Consider the following 17,965-nt stretch of genomic DNA (forward strand, 5'->3'; position numbering starts at 1 on the left):
ACACAAGCAGGGGGAGTGGGAGAGGAAGAAGCAGGCTCATAGCGGAGGAGCCTGATGTGGGGCTCGATCCCAGAACGCCGGGATCATGCCCTGAGCCGAAGGCAGACACTTAACCACTGTGCCACCCAGGTGCCCCTAGACAGTATGTATTAATTCCCTATCCTGCAGCATTAAAAATTAGCACATTTCTATCCTCTGACCCTTCTTCTCTAACAACAGATTTTAGTTGATAATATTACTTCTTACTCTTTATATTGTTAAATATCATTATATTTCTCCTTCTTGGATTGTCAGCTTTAAATGATATCTTTTAACTCTAAATTATTATAGATGAAGCAATTAATATACTTACTATAGCTCCTATTTTTTTCTCCTTTTTCTTCCCAAGTTTTATTGGTTTTTATGATCCTCATAATATCAGGACATAAAACATTTTTACTCTGTTCTGATAGCCTATTATGCATTTACTTTATTCTTAATTCTGTAGTTAAATGTATTCAGCACTCATAGGCATCTTTTTGTGGTGATGTTTCTAAGCATCACTCAGTTACCCGAAGTTCATTCCACCACAGTGGGGTTCTCACTGTCATCTGATTGGTGACTTGGGTTCCAGATACCATCCCAACATGAGCTTTCCAGACCATGCTTGACTTACCTTGAGTTCCTGCAAGAGGGAAAGGTGAGCTAAGAGCTTACGTACAAGGAGTTTATTTGAGAAGTAATACTAGGACTTGGGAGTGAGAGACCAGGGAGACTGAAACAGGGAAAGGAGGGAAATCCAATTCGTAGGTACATTATTGGGTTGATGATCATTAATGGGAGAGTGGTCTTTGATCCCATAAGGATATTTGGAGGACTATACTAAATGTGTTATAGCATTGTCTCCTTAAGGGACAAAGGAAGAACTATTTCTCCATTGATTCCCATCGCCATTGGTTGAGGGCCTTAACTTCCTCTACTTCCTGGTTTAGAATCCATGAATGCTGAGTATGCCTCACCCTTGAGATACACTGCTATATGCACAAAATAGTTTGAAACCTAAGTGGAAACATAATTTAACTTTCTGAAACTGACTTTATCTCTTTGACTAGAAAGTTAGGATTATTTAATTTTTTAATCTATTTTAAATTTTATTTTATTGTTGATTTGTATTGTTAATTTCCCGTTTTATTTTTACAGTCAGAGAATATGGCAGGTAGAATTGTCACTTTTGTGAGCAAGGGCAAGTGGGGGAGGGGCAGAGGGAGAGAGAAAGAATTCCAAGCAGGCTCCACACTCAGTGTGGAGCCCGATATGGGGCTCAACTTCATAACACTGAGATCATGACCTGACCTGAAATCAAGAGTCAGATACTTAACCAACTGAGCCACCTAGGCACCCCAGAACTGTCACTATTTTATTTTATTGAGATTCTATTTGAGACTTAATATATGATCAAATCTTGTGGATTTTTTCCATGAATATGTGAAAAGAAGGGCGATTCTCTCTGTACAGGACAAATTTCAGTGTATCTTTTCATTAAAGCTCTTATTATTTGTTCAAATTCTCTATATCTTATTCTAGTCTTTGTCCCTTTGTTAAGAATTGAAAGAGAGTGTTTAAGTGTCCCTTTTGGAATGTGGTTTTGTCAATTTCTTCTTATGTATTGCTTTAATGTATTCTCATTAAAGTTAATGGCCTCCATTTTGGAGGCTTGGAGGGTGTCATTACCCACAGCTCTCTCCTTTCCAGTTTATAAACTACTGAAAAAGATACTCAGAAATCAGATTGGGATGAAATATTAGCTCCATTGCGTGCTAAACTGCATTGGAGGATTAAGCTTGGATTTCTAGCGAAATTGACTTTCTACAATTCACTCACTGTATTTAGTTATACATGGGTAGCTAGGATGGGAAAAGGCAGTGGCCCCAGACTTTCTAAGTAGTGGCGGTAGGGACAATAATGAGGTTGGAAGAGCATCCTAGGAAGTGTATCATGAAGTCGTGTCTGAATAGCAAGTACACTGTTTTACTGTCCATTCTAGTGACTTGAGTGGGGAGGACTAAATTTCTCTGAAGTCACACATTAATGGTACCATTCTATGTTCCAGGGAGGTTTCCACATGGAACTCACTTCAAGTAGGTGACTCTAAAAGAGCATGCCAAAGAGAGGAGCCCATGAATGCACAATGATCCTTTCCTGATTTCACTGATCCCATAAATGGTCATGCCTGTGGAAGGAACATAAGAGAGCTAAAGGGGATGTACTTCTGGAGGCTTGGGACTTAATTCTGAGAGTTGGGAGAGTTTTTATTTCAAGGGAGGCAGGCACTCAGAGGAGGAGAAAATGGTTTCTCTCCCCTTTGACATTAGCGTGCAATTTTTTGCATCATTAAATGAAAATCTCCTTTATCTCTAGCTAACTTCTTTTAACTTAAATTTTATTTTGGTGTTGATATCTAGACCTCCTACTTTGCTTTGGTTTGAATTTCTCATTATATCTTTGTCTGTTGTTTGGTTTATTTTTTGCTTTCCATATAATGTTGTTTTTCATAGGTTGCTTATAAAGAGCATAGAGTTTAGGATTTTTTTTAAAAAAAGCCAATATAGTGTTTTAGCTTTTTACACTTATAGTTGTCACTACTGGGTTTTGTTTTACATTTGTCATTTAATAATAGGATTTCTTGATTTTTTTCTTTATTAGGTTTTTGTCTTTCTGTTAATTTGAAAGCTACTAATCTTAATACTTTTATGTTCCCTTAAAAGTAAATATGTATGTATTCACTCTTTCATTTATTTCCTAAATTTTTCTATCAGTGTCAAGAATAAATCTAAATCTGTTGACTCCCTTCAGTGTAGAATATAAAAATTAGTATATTTTTTCATTCTTCCTTTTCCACCCCTTAGTATTTTGTTGAAACATTATAAGCTTTTAAATTAATTGCCATTTTACTTTATCTTCCCTTTCAAGACTTTTGCCTAATATGAATATTAAGTTTAATAACCATATTAACAATTACTTAGACATTAACAATTTTATTGGTTTTACTGCTTGCTGACTTTTCTTTTATATCCTGCCTTTGCTTTTCAAATTTTGATTTTTTTTTTTTTTTGGTGTCTCAAATATTTCTTTAGTAGGTTACTATAAAGTACTATGTCACTTCAAGCATAGATACAAAAACTGTATTTTTCCCCTCAAACTGAAGTAAACTACCATTCCCCAAATAATGACCATCTTTCTGAATTTGGGAAATACAAGCATAAACAAAATGAAGCATGCTTCCTCATTGCAAGCGTCCCAGAATCTACCCTGTATAATTACATATTATGAGTCTTTAAGAGGCGCATGCAGCATTTCGTAGACTTGATACCACTCTAATTCTCTGGGTGAATATATTACAGAGAAGAACTATTATTCTAATTCAAATGTCCTCCCCTCAGTAATGTCTTTGCCCCGATTTTACTTCATTACTGAAATGACACATCAACAGGACATGTTTACTGTAGGTCTTTTTTGCCCTTTAATCTTTTGTGGTACTCTGTATCAGACAAGAGCTCACTGCATAAAACAGAAACTACTCTAGATACTTTGAACAGAAAGGATTTAATATCAGGAACAAGGTGCTTATGAAATCAGAACTGGAGGAGCAGGCTCTAGATGGGGCTTCTGCAACTGACTCCCAGAACGTTCCGGACTGGCCCACCCAGGGCTCCGCTTCCTCTGCGGTCATCGGGAGACACCCTGACTTCAAGGATGCCTAAACGCAGCTCCAATTCAGAGAATTAGAAGCCAGGATCAGAAAGCTACCATCGCCACAATGGCTGGGACTGGAGCCCAGGGTCTGCTTCCTGCTGCCCCTGCAGCCGCTAGAGACTGTGTACTCCACAGTCTTGGTTGCCAGCAGAAAAAATGCCCCAACTTGAAGAAAGAAAGCCTTCGCCCCACTGCATCCAGAGCCCTGAGTGTGAACAGGTATGGGGGTGGTCATTTGTAACTTTCTAGTTCTGGAACCCAGAAAAATCATGGTTTCCTGATCGGTGGAATCTTGGACTGCTGGCTGGACTAGTCTGATGGAGATCAAATGTCTCCAGTGATTGACACTGTGACAGGTAAGACTGCAGAAACAGTCCTCGGGATTTATCTTCTTTCTCTTTATCGGAAGACCAGTAAGCAATTCTGTTGGCCATGAATATTCAGGACCAATGCTCACTTTGGTAAACAATCCCATTGACTCCTGCCAGTCTTCTTTCCTTGTCCTATCTCATAGCACTTTAAACCTGTTCCCCAAACTGTTCCTGTTGTTCCGGTCGCCTAAACAATGCTCAAATCCAGGGAAAACCGAAATGAAATTTGCAAGAATAATTGCCCCGTTGTTTAAAACAAACATTCGAATGACTGTACAATCCAATGACCGTTATGTTCCTGCAGAGTGTTTTCATACATAGGGGTCAAGTTCCTTTACCTAAGGGGTATAGTACCCAAGCCCTGTCTCCCTGACCTAGCACAAAGCAGAATCCTATTATCTTGACCAGTTTTTTTTTTTTTCAACCAAAAGACCCATCGGCATACTCCTGAACATCCTATATGAGCTAAATATTTCATCACCCCTAAAATCCATGAGAAAATTCTGTTCTTTCTAGCCAAAAATTCTTACCAATGGGGCGCCTGGGTGGCACAGTGGTTAAGCGTCTGCCTTCGGCTCAGGGCGTGATCCCGGCATTGTGGGATTGAGCCCCACATCGGGCACCTCCGCTATGAGTCTGCTTCTTCCTCTCCCACTCCCCTTGCTTGTGTTCCCTCTCTCGCTGGCTCTCTCTATCTCTGTCGAATAAATAAATAAAATCTTAAAAAAAAAAAAAATTCTTACCAAGACAGTGAACATTTTAAGATACCATCTCCAGAAAGATCTTAGAGGAGAGAGACCAAGAGGAAATACTTCTGATCTCCTACTGGTGTTGGTTATTTTATCAGCTTGCCTTGTTGACATATGCCACGGGACCAAAGGGAGAGTGGATAAATGACATAAAGCATAGAGAATTGGCTCACAGGGAGGGAGTCAAGGGTTGTTAGCTAGCAGAATACAGTCAAGCCCTATCATTTAATTTCTCCCTAGCAGCAAGATGGGGATAACAATAACTTGTCCTGCCTACCTTGTGGGGTTGCTGTCCATGCTAAAAGTGTCTATGTCCAAGTACTAACAAGCATACAGAGCAACATGATAATAATTAACAGGACAAATGGAGCTGGTTTGTGAAAGTGAGAACACTCAGTGGTTATGGGGTCATTAGGAACTCAACAGCGTCCTCCCCAGGGCCACAGGCTTTGGCCTCAGGCAGAGTTTAGTGCATAATACAGTTTAGTCCATAAACCCACCATTTCTGTTCAGCTGTCAAGGCACTGAAAGTAAATGCTCTGACCTTCCTTTGTACCCAGGCTGTGTCTGTGTTGCCCAGGCTGAAAACTTTCTCACTTGACCATCCAGAAGCTCCTGTGAGCAGCAGGCTCTTCAAGAGCCATTTGCCCTGAAGAGGGGCCTTGGTTCCAGAAGAGAATTCTGAAACACAGAACGAGTCCCACTGCATGCTGAGACAGGGCCGTCACACCCGAGAGCGCTGCGATTCCTGCCCAGCCAGTTACGAGGCCATGCTGCGGTGCGGAAAAACACTGAGAAGTACGTCTCCGGCGCCTTCTTTGAAATAGCTTCTTGGCTAATCAGAGTAAATCAGAGGAGGAGGGATTTTTTTGTGTGTTAACCTTCTGCCCTGGAGATTTAGAAGAATCTCTACTTTCCTGGATCTGTCTTTTCCCAAGAACCTTTCAGAAGAGAAATCTAAATGAACATTTAAACCCTTTTAACTCTAGCCTGTGAAGCTCAAAATGCATGGTGGGAGGCCTGCGTGCGAGTCGATGCTGTGGTGTAACGAGCCGACTGCTTCCAGCAGCTCTTGCGCACCTGCTGCACCTTTAGCTCTGGTGGTAGTTCGAGGAACCCGCTAAGAATGACTCTGTGCCATAGTTCTCAGCTTTCTTCAGACTATGTGTCACATCGAATTCAGATGGTGCAGTGTTATCCCCTTGCTGTACTAACCGCAGCTGTCTCGGCAGAAACGTGCCAGTTCACCCCCGGATTGTCCCAAAAGATGGGGAATAGCTTTGCTATGGCTGATGTACCATCTTAGCAGATTTTTATTTCCATTAATAACCTAATATCTTCTCAAGTGTCTTAATATTCCAACTGATCGGTAGAAAAAAAGGATATTTGAAAATTAATTTTCCTACTAATCCTACCCATGTTCCATGAAGTTTTTTTCTTGCTCTGTTATAATAATCACCCTGCTGACCTCACAAGGTTGATGTGAGGCTCAGATGAAGTATTATATTTGCATACGCAGCGTCAGCTGGCATGCATGCCACAGGCGTGTGTGCTAAGGGCCAACCTAACCTGTGATCTTTCTTGCCCAACGAAGCTGGCCCCGACTCTGAAAGAAGAGCCTTAAAAACATTCACGGTGCTCTATATGCATAGTTTTGGGAACAAAACAAAATATTTTAAACTTCATTCTCAACTATCTCATTATGACAATGACTCTGCTGCACTACCTTATATCTGGGATTAACATTCAACTGTGCTTATTGACTTTTTGTGTCTCTAAGGCAGGTATTAGTCTTTAAGACTCACCCCACTCCTAATAGTAATAAGAATACAATAATAATAATATCCAGGATTTCTTGTAACATTATCAAGCAATTTGTGAATAATTCTCTATATATCATGCAAAATGGAGAGAGAAAAGAAATGTGAGAGTAAACCACAAATCGGATTGACAAATAAAAATCCACAAGTGTTCCATATCTTTTTCTTTTAACTTTCATGTGTTTCAGCCAAACTATACTGCCTTCCTCTTCTAAATCAGCTGATGCTGCTGTTTTGCCAATATACAGGTTTTCGTAGTTGGCCCTGGGCAAAGTGCTGACAAAGCCTCTTCAGCACTCAATTCTACACATTCTTCCCTCAGTATAGCACATTTTTCCCAAGACAGCTACCTGGATCCCTTTCTGAATTTCCCATCTCAGAATCCAGGATGTCCAACCCTCAATTCAGAAGCCATTGCCTTTCAAGAAACTCTCCATAAGGATGGTGACAATAGTTCACAACGAGCAGAAACAACTGGGGTTCAAGGAAGATCTGTTTGCTCTACCAGTCGAAAACTTATGTGGGAAGCTACCCATGATACTTATGAGGAGGGCCAGCCTGCACTCTTTTTATAATCTTGAATCCATTTTGTGAATTACAATTAAGTAACACTTTGGCAAAATGTAAGCTGAATTAAACCTTGATATTAAATGTACCTCCCATGGACTTCCTTTAGAGGGCACTATTGATTCTCTGAAACCATGGAAACCTTTCTTCATGTTTCCTTGGTAAAGTTGGCCAATTTTGAAATCATATTGGGTTTCAATATGATTTTCATCTAGAATATTAGGACCATACTCATTACCAAATCTATTTTGTAAATATATTGTCGATGTATAGAATATTTCAGAAACTAAACCAGAATGCTGGTTGTTAGGACAAGTCATCAGTACAACACATGTAGCTCTATATTTGGAAACTTCAACTGGTTTATTTGCTTTTGAAAATTCTTTAAGTGGGAATTTCCATTTAGAAAGACAAATTAGCACCTCTTTGGAAATTAATGTCCCATTATAGAAATAGATAATTATTTACATATTTTTGGAAGAAACCATGTACTTTCATTCAGACATCCATTAAGGTCTGGAGATACTCCACTAAAATTTCTTCTTCATGTTTCTTATGTTTCATAGACTCTGCCAATTCAAAGAATTTTGATAAAGTCCCTAGGAGAGAACTCCTTTTTTTGTTCTCTGAAGTTAACAGAAATAGTAATTTATAAGCTGGCTCACTGCAGTTTTTATCTAATTTCAAAATAATGGAAAACCTAAAATATTTCAAAGCTCAGGAACATAATTTTTTAGATATAAATACATTCTTGCCACCATCTACCAGGGTTTGCTTAGCTTTCATATCATAAGATACCATTTCAGCACATGTGCCTTGTATAATAACGTCTTACTAAACTACAATATTCTAGGATAGTAGCGGATAGTAGTCTCACAGGTATTTTATAAACTAACAAATGAAGAAGCCATGTATGTACAAAGATAAGAGGAAAAGCTGATGGATTTTCATCATTTAATGAATTAAGTATAAATGATCAGACCAGCCTGTAAGACTCTTCACAGAACAGTCCCAGTTTATCTTCCTACCTCAGCTTCGTTTACCAGTAACCTAAGCTCCCAGCAAATGGCAGCACCCACTATTATCTGGATGTTTGTGCTTCCCCATCTTCTTCCCTTTACTCATCCAGAGTCTTCCGCTTGGAATGCATTTTCCTTCCTAACTGTCCTCTCCAAACCTAATAAACATCCAATCCAAACTTTAAGTGGCATTTTGAATACCACTAACTCAACTGAGTCCTCTTCAGAAGGGATCTACCATCTTGTGAATTTCCATGGCTAGTTAGGTGTAATATGTTTGCGGAATTTATCAATTTTGTTTTGTATTTAAGTGGCTTAGGTGTTTATCTCATCACTCCTTCTGAACTGCAAATTTTTTAGTTTGTTTTGGGATCTGTATCAAGTGTAGTGCCCAGCACGCGGTAACAGCTCTCTACGTATTCTTTCAATTGGGTTAAACAGAGACATTAATGCCATTTGCTTAATGAGGGGGCATGGAAGGCAGAATTTGGTCAGTGTGGGATCAGAGAGGTAAGGATAAATGCCAGAGATATTAAAGGTGAAGTAAAAGGCCTTAACAACGGATTGAATGTAGAATGCACTCTGTCACTCTGACAAACTCCTTACTCTTTCCTAAAAACAGTTCAAGACTTATCTCTTTCTGAAGCTCTACAAACTCCTAGATTTAGATGCTTACTCCTCTACTCCTCTCACATGCCTCCACTATGGCTTTCAGCTGTTGATTCACGGACTGTCTTCCCACTAGCCTTTATTAGCCTCCTTGAGGGGAAGGACTGAATTCTTTTAACGTTTGTATTCTCGGCATTTATCCCAGTGTGTGGCATGTGGCAGGTGCATGATAAATTTTGATCAAATAAATTGATGAAAAGGAGGAGAAAATTTCAGGGAGGAAGGACGTGATGAACAGGGAAGTTGTGGCCCATCAATGACATCTGGATTCATTTATAGAAAAGTGACTCAGACGGTAGATTCGGTAGTGTGGTTAAGGCAGAAGCAAGTTGACCAAGTTGAGGCAATGAAGATAGACTGTATTTTCAGTAACTGTGGTAGGGAAGCTAAGGTGGCTTGGCAGAGTAGCAGGTTTGGGGAAGCTCCGATTTTTAAATTTAAATTTAATTTAAATTTAATTTTTTATTATTTTGGATAAAGAAAAATGAGCATAAGTGACCCAATAAAAAGGGAGCTGTTACTAATTAAAAAAAAAAAGGATAAAGTAACAGGGAAAACCTCCATAGGAAGGAGGAAGAGATAGACTCGAAGGCACATGGTGAAGGAGGCTTTGTGATGATCTAACCAATATCTAGTACCCTTTCTTACAGTAACTACCCTTAATTTCAACTATGTCTTTCCAAGTCCAAGCCCACCAGATGACTAACTCCAGGAAGCTCTATTCCTATCGTATTTTATGTGAAAGGCACAGAACACAGTTCCAGAATAGAAATCCGTATGAATCGTGCAATTGGACAATGCTGCTTGGATACTCCAAATTCTATGTGCATTGGAGAAACATTCAACTCCACCCTATTTCTAGAAACAGAGTTATGGGGTTCAAGCTTAAAATAACACGAACTTATCACCCTACCTTAGTTATGGGTTTAGGGAAGGCATTTCATCCAATTTAGACCAATGAGATATGAGAGGGATTCCCCCCCCCCCCAGACTTTTGAAAATGAAGCTTCTCTGCTCTTCTGAGTGAAGTTCTAGAACTAATTCTTGTTCTCTGCTTGAATGTGCAAAATGAAGCATGTGGCCCTGGAACTGCTGCAGCCATCTTGTGAACCCAAGGAGACCTAACCTTAAAGTGAATTTGATATCAGCAAGGGCAGAGAACAGAGCACAGAACTCGGTTCCTCATGGCACTGCTGAGCTGCTGAAGTCTGCCCTCCCTCTGGACTTTGCTACAAGAACGTGTAATTCCTCTTTATTGTTTTAAGCCAGTAGAGATACAAAAGAAGCTATGATAGCCTAAGAAAAAGAATACAGACTCCTCTTCCTCTGAGACCAGGGGGTGGAGATATAGAGAAATGATAGAGAAATGTGAAGTTTTTTTGGTGAACATCTGTTTGTGTGTTTTCTATGAGCTAGACAATACATTTAAGACTCTATGCTCTTGATGCCACATATCCTCACAAGAGTTTCATGAGAACCATCAACATCATTTTATTTTTATTTTATTTTGTTGTCATCAATAAGAAATTTACTTGTTTAAAAAAATCCAAATGCTGGCATTGTCCAGAAAAATTTAACAGGTTTATTTATAATTGCTATAAAAATATGGAAGTCTCCATGAGTTGGCATGTTATCCTTGCACAGGGGCCATGCTAATCTTCTCTGTATTGTTCCAGCTTCAGCATACGTGCTGCCAAAGCAAGCACCACCATCATTTTATATGAACAAACCGAGGCTGTAAGAAATTAAGTGATTGAATGGGTCACTTGGCAGTACGTAGCAGAAGTCACAGTTGAGTAGCATGTGAGTCTAGGTAAAGAGGCTTCCAGATCCCCTAGCCCTAAGGCTGGGTTGCAGCAATTTTCCGAGGAAACCAGGGAACATGCACAGGCAGAGAGCATGTTGAGTGGGGTATAGCAGTGCCCGAGGGGTGCAGAAAAAAGCAAGAAGTCAGTTTGAGATAAATGAAAAAATTACCGAGGAAGAAAGCAGCTCTGGCAATATCAAATCTGTGTTTCACGGATTATCTTGAACAGCATTGCAAGGAAAACTTGTAAACTGCCCCTTGATGGTGGCTCAATCTATCTTCGTATCAAAAATATTGAACGGAGGAAGACTTGAGCGTCATCAAATTGAGTTAAACTTCCTCACCTTGTAGGTATGGAGGGAAGACAGAATGTTATAATAATAATGACGAGAGTCTCTGAAATTCACAGATGACCAATTCTCCCAGGAGCTTGGCTCCCCTATCCGTGATTTTTCTGGAAGCCACATTCAGAATAAATGAGCCAGACATCGATGGCATTTACAGGGATAAACAGAAGAGATCCAACCCATTACTCCATTTATAGACTCTAAGCTTGTCAGTGATACGTAAACACTAATTGATACTAGCTACGTCATTCTTCTACTACATTTTCTTCCTTTCAGGAAAACCCCCTCTTAGTTTTTGCTTCCACGTTTTGCCTTTGTATTCTTTTTACTGAGCCTGATGGTGGGAAATGCACTAAAACTCCAGTGTAGAAAATGCAGGGTTGAATCCTCCTCAGCCACTGACTATGCCTGTAGGAGGGTGCTTGTCCTGCTTATCTGAGCTGGGGTAAATGAGTGGGAGGGGGTGATCAATGAAATGCCATACCATAAAGTCCTCCGTGAAAAAGCAGATATGGGACACCTGAGACGGTAAGACGATTTCTAGTCCTTGCTCTCAGAGATGGTTTTCAGAGATGGGTAAAGATAGAGAAGGCTTGCTTATCAATAGGGGAAGGAAAAAAAATGGAATATAAACCCTAAGTATAGGTAATATATTGCTGGACAGATTTAAGATTTGAAATGAGTTTGATAAACTTGGATATAGAGTAAAACAAATGAGATATGGCTTATTAAGGATGAATAGAAAGGCTGGAAGCTGAATCAGAGATTGTTATAGTTGCAGAGATCTTGCTTTGGATTCAAAGCATTAATAGAATGAATTCAAATTGGAGAAGATGGGCTTTAATAGTTGCTGATGTAGAAATTCTCTGAAACAGTTCACGTTGGTACAAACTAGGGCTTTGCTGGAGAGACACTGAAGGAGCAAACAAGTCCATTGGATGCCGGCTGCCCGATCACACTTGGAACATGGCCGTACTCTGGATGACCCATCCTAAAAGGGATGCCAACAACTCAGGACCGGGAGGAGTCAGGAAATCACAAAGAAAGGTTGAAAAAACTAGGGAGGTTATACTGAAGAAAAGAGAATTGACGAAAAAGGGGGAGCAGTCTTTAAATAGCCAAGGAATGAATTATCTAGTGAGTTAACGTGTGGCTGAATTAAATGATCTCGGAGGCACTTCAGCTCCACGATTTAATGAGTTATGATCTTTCAAACTACGTCTAGTTCATGCAGAGAAAACCACTACTAATCTGGTCTAAATAGCCTTTCGGTGTTTTCTGTGCATATTTACATATATTATTTATTCATATTCTACATATCTTTTCTTAATCAAATAAGGACTATTCTGTGTATGCTGATTATAATTGATTTTTTTCACTTAACATATAGGAAACACTTTTCTCTGTCATTTTGTGATCTGACTTTTAGAGATTATGCGGTGTTTATGTCCCTCAATCATGCAACCATGCCCCTATTTTTAGACCCTTGCATTATATTCAATTATTTAATAGTATAAGTGACCATGTAATAAACCTTCATACCTTCTCTTCAGCAAAACCAGACTCATCTTTAAGGAGAAATGGTTTCATGACTACATCAAACAAACCAAAAACCAAGCCAAATAAGAGAAAATAACTTACTCTTGACATTCTAAGAGCATCTAATTTTCCTTATAATTTTACTTTGCCTGGAAACATTTTGGAGCAGGAATTCTGGCTTTTAAATGTTCTATGCAGCAGGGAACACACTATTCATTTGATATGTTTTTTTCCCATTTATAAAATTGTCCCCTTCATGTTAAAATTGCCTCAGGATACAAGTACAAAATATAAAACATTTAATTAAAATATATAAAGCAGAACACTAGTATGGTAGCATAGTCAATGTTAATGACAATATGAAAATATAATAGTCACTTTTGAAGACGGAGAAAACTCTAGGTTAGTTTTTAAAATATAGGATATGAAGTATTTCAAATTACAGTTCAACATAATAAGTTAGAGTATCACACATGACCACATTAGATACAAATTGCATTATTTTAAAATAATGCTGTTTACTTTCCCTATTTATTTCATTTCACAATTCTGAGATAAGTGCACTGGAAGCAAAACACTTGATTCAAGAGAGTTTTTGGCCTCGAGATCAAAAAGCAGATGTGGATAGGTATGGGCACATTTGAAAAGGTTTCCCTTTGCAAATAATGATTGTTTTTGTGAATTCAAGCCCTTTTATTTTTGTGCTATATGATTTAGTTAGAGAAGTGCTTGTGGAAAATATTTTATTTTCAAATAAAGCCCTTTACCACAGAACTCACTTTGTAGACATAAGCCCAAAGTTGGGTCCAATCTGTTTTTTCCAAAGATTTTTTTTTAAATTTTAAGATAGGCAACCCTTATAAAAATCTCTAAAGATGATTATGTGAGCTATGACTCAAGATCGCAAAAATCTCCAGGAATAAAACCTCTTCTCATTATCTGAGAAGGCTTCTTTGGCTAAGTTTTCACTGAAGGAAACAGGCTGGCAAGGAAAGGGATCTCAAGTAAAACAAAAAGCCACCTGAGAGAGCTTGAAAGGGAACCGTTCTAAGGCTTTGAAGCGGCTTCACCTAAATCACATCGTCACTTTCTGTGGGGTCATTTAATCTTTGTTAGAACCTGCATTGTTTGAAACTATGTGGCCCAGAATAAGTCTTCAACATGCTCTGCCTCTGGTGGAGAGGGGCAGTCACTATGTCACCATGGAAATCAGACTTTTAGTCCTTGTCCTCTGAGATGGCTTGTATTTGTTGTAATTTTCCAAGTGAGAAGCTATCCTTGCCAATAACATTCTCCAGGGACCTGGCATCATGAGATTGGCCCAGAGACTTCTGTGGAGTTTGTTAAGCTGAGGATGAAGACATGACACTGACCCTGTTCTCATTTTTTAGAGCCTAGTCACTAGGTTAGCCTGAATTGACGGTGGCTAAGAAGAGGGTGTTGGGGACATAGATTGCTTTGTAGCTTATAAGATTTTGGCAAAGAAAGAAGACACAGAAACGAGAGGGGGAATTTTTTAAAAAGGCAAAACTGTGTCACCTCAGTGTGTAGTAAAGACTTAACCTTACCCAAAGGGAGGTCAGGCTTTTACTCTTAGTCCCTCTGGGAGGTGATCTCTAAACCCTTGAAATGTCATCTCTGACATGAGTGTCTGAGAATTTTGGGCCACACCGACAGCCTATCAGTGTCATGTAGGGTGGGGACTTTGGGTCATGTGTCATCAAGGAGACCTCCAGAGGGGCTAGATATGGAGGTCAGCAATGTGGATGACCAATCAGATCTATGTAACTGAGCCCCAATAGAAATGCTGCACATCAAGCCTTAGGCGAGTTATCCTGATTGGCAATACTTTGTGCATATTGCTTCACATTTTTACTGGAAGAGTTAATGCTGTCCATACTCCACCGAGAGAGAACAATAAGAAGCTCTAAGTTTAGAACTCTCCTGGACTCTGCCTGGTGCATGTCTTCCCTTGGTTTAATCTGTCCTGGTGCATTGTAATAAACCTTAACGATGAGTATAATGACCATGCTTTTGGTGAGTTCTATGAGTCCTTTTAGCAAATTATTGAAATGGAGGGTGGTCAGTTATACACCCCAAACGTGCACTTTATATCAGAAGTGAGGGGCGCCTGGGTAGCGCAGTCGTTAAGCGTCTGCCTTCGGCTCAGGGCGTGATCCCGGCATTCTGGGATCAAGCCCCACATCGGGCTCCTCTGCTGGGAGCCTGCTTCTTCCTCTCCCACTCCCCTGCTGTGTTCCCTCTCGCTGGCTGTCGCTCTGTCACATAAATAAATAAAATCTTAAAAAAAAAAAAAAAAGAAGTGAGGGTGGTTTTGTGGACTGCTTTCTAACGTTGCCCTCAGCAGCAACCCAGCTTCCTCCATTCTTCCTCATAACGACCCATCTATGAGCTATGTCACCTCTTCCTCCTTATCTCCTCTTGGGCCCTCACCCCACGACTCTATAACCCAGCATGTCCAACACTATATAAGATTACCCCACCAAACATTCCTCCTTAACCTTCCACTATCCCCTCCCTAGGAGAAGTCATCCATTCCAGCCTTGCTGCTCCCACACCGGCTTCTCTCATACATGAATATACTGTCCTTATTCAGGCTGTTTCACTTGCCTTGTTTCCTTCCCCTTATCTCATCCAAATCCTACCTGTGTAAACATTAAAGAGAGAGTAAGATCATTTCAATAGATGCAGAAAAAGCATTTGACAAAGTACAACATCCATTCATGATTAAAAAAAACAACCCTCCACAAAGTGGGTTTAGAGGAACATGCCTCAACATAATAAAGGCCATATATGAAAGACCCACAGTTAACATCATACTCAATGGGGAAAAAACTGAGAGCTTTTCCTCTAAGGTCAGGAACAAGGCAAGGATGTCCACTCTCACCACTTTCACTTAACATAGTACTGGAAGTCCTAGCCACCGCAATCAGACAACAACAACAACAAAAATAAAAGGCGCCCAAGTTGGTAAGGAAGAAATAATTTGCAGATCACATAATACTGTATATAGAAAACCCTAAAGACTCCACCAAAAAACTACTAGGACTGATAAATGAATTCAGTAAATTTGCAGAATACAAAATCAACATAAGGAATCTGTTGCATTTCTATATACTAATAATGAAGCAACAGAAAGAATTTTAATTTTAGTTTTAATTTTTTAGCAGAAAGAACTTTAAAAGAAATTCCATTTATAATTATGCCAGAAATAATAAAAAACCTAGGAATAAACTTAGCCAAAGAGGTGAAAGACGTGTACTATGAAAACTATAAAACACTGATGGAAGAAATTTAAGATGACACAAAGAAACGGAAAGACATTCCCTGCTCATGGATTTGAAGAAAAAATATTGTTCAAATGTCTGTACTATCTAAAGCAATCTACAGATTTACTACAATCCCTATTAAAATACTGACAGCATTTTTCACAGAACTCGAACAAACAATCCTAACATTTGTATGGAACCACAAAAGACCCCAAATAGCCAAAGCAATCTTCAAAAAAAAATTGGAAGTATTAAATTCCAGACTTCAAGTTATATTACAAAGTAGCAGAAATCAAAATAGTATGGTACTGGCGCAAAAATAGATGCATAGATTAATGCAACAGAATAGAAAACCCAGAAGTAAACCCACAATTGTATGGTCAAGTAATCTTTGAAAAGGAGGCAAGACTATGCAATGGGAAAAAGACAGTTTCTTCAACAAATGGTGTTGGGAACACTGGACAGCTACATGTGAAAGAATGAAACTGGACCACATTCTTACACCACACAAAAACAAACTCAAAATGGATTAAGGCCTTAAATGTGAGACCTGAAACCATAAAATCCTAGAAAAGAACACAGGCAGTATTTCTTTGACATCACCTGTAACAGCATTTTTCTAGATATGTCTCCTGAGGCAAGGAAAGCAAAAGCAAAAATAAACTATTGGGACTATATCAAAATAAAAAAGCTTCTTCATAGTGAAGGAAATAATCAACAAAACTAAAAGACAACCTATGGAATGGGAGAAGATATTTGCAAATGACATCTCTGATAGGGGGTTCATATCCAAAATATATAAAGAACTTATACAACTCAATACCAAAGAACCAAATAATTCAATTGAAGAATGGGCAGAAGACATGAACAGACATTTCTCCAAAAACAAAACAAAACAAAACAAAACAAAACACCCAGATGGCCAACAGACACATGAAAACATGGTCAACATCATTCATCATCAGGAGAATACAAATCAAAATCACCATGAGATATCACTTCACACTTGTCAGGATGGCTAAAATAAAAAACACTAGAAACAACAAGTGTTGGTGAGGATGTGGAGGAAAAGGAACCTTCATGTACTGTTAGTGGGAATGCGAAGTGGTGCAGCCACTGAAGGAAACAGTAGGGAGGTGCCTCAAAAAGTTAAAAAGAAGTACCTGCCATCTAGTAATTGCATTACTGGGTATTTACCCAAAGAATACAAAAACACTAATTCAAAGGGATACGTGCACCCCAATAAACAAAGAGATACATGCACCCCAATGTTTATTGCAGCACTGTTTACAGCTGCCAAATTATGGAAGCAGCCCAAGTGTCCATTGATAGATGAATGGATAAAGATGTAGGGTGTGTGTATGAAATGTAATATTATTCAGCCATAAAAATACTTTTCATAAAAATACTATTCAGCCATAAAAAAGACTGACATCTTGCCAGTTGCAAGGACATGGATAGAGCTGGAGAGTATAATGCTAAGCCAAATAAGTCAGTCAGAGAAAGACAAATGCCTTATGTTGTCACTCATATGTGGAATTTAAGAAACAAAACAAATGAGCAAAGGTTAAAAGAAAAAGAGAGAGAGAGAGAGACAAACCAAGAAACAGATTCTTCACTATAGAGAACAAACTGATATTAGCAGAAGGGAGGTGGGGGGAGATGGGTGAAACAGGTGATGGGGATTAAAGAGTGCGCTTATCATGATGAGCACTGCGTGATGTACAGAATTGTTGATTCGCTATATTATACAACTGAAACTAATGTAACACTGCGTTAAATATACTGAAATTAAAAACTTAAAAATAATTTAAAAGAGAGAGGGAAAAACTTCAATGTCTTAGAAATTTTACTTGAAATAAATTCAAGATCAGTTATAAACTGGTAGGATCCAGGGACAGATAATAGTCTATAGTGGAAGGTAATAGAATAGAAACACCACCAGGTATCACCAGAATCCAAGCCACAAAAGTGTTTTGTCTATTTTTCAGAATGGGCAAAATTTGCTGATTTTTTATACCATTAGGGATTCTCATTATCCAAATGACAAATGTT

The 17,965-nt window shown here is 38.9% G+C and overlaps 1 non-coding gene across 1 annotated transcript; it reads right to left on the reverse strand.

Annotated features, from left to right (window-relative positions):
• Positions 1 to 10,526: 10,526 nt before the first annotated feature.
• Positions 10,527 to 10,633, reverse strand: LOC123797598 (U6 spliceosomal RNA). Its single transcript, XR_006780989.1, has one exon. It is a non-coding gene; the product is annotated as a U6 spliceosomal RNA (small nuclear RNA).
• Positions 10,634 to 17,965: the final 7,332 nt, after the last annotated feature.

The sequence above is a fragment of the Ursus americanus genome, chromosome 29, assembly GCF_024610735.1.
Source record: "Ursus americanus isolate L20-20 chromosome 29, mUrsAme1.1.p, whole genome shotgun sequence".
NCBI classification, from domain to species: Eukaryota; Metazoa; Chordata; class Mammalia; order Carnivora; family Ursidae; genus Ursus; species Ursus americanus.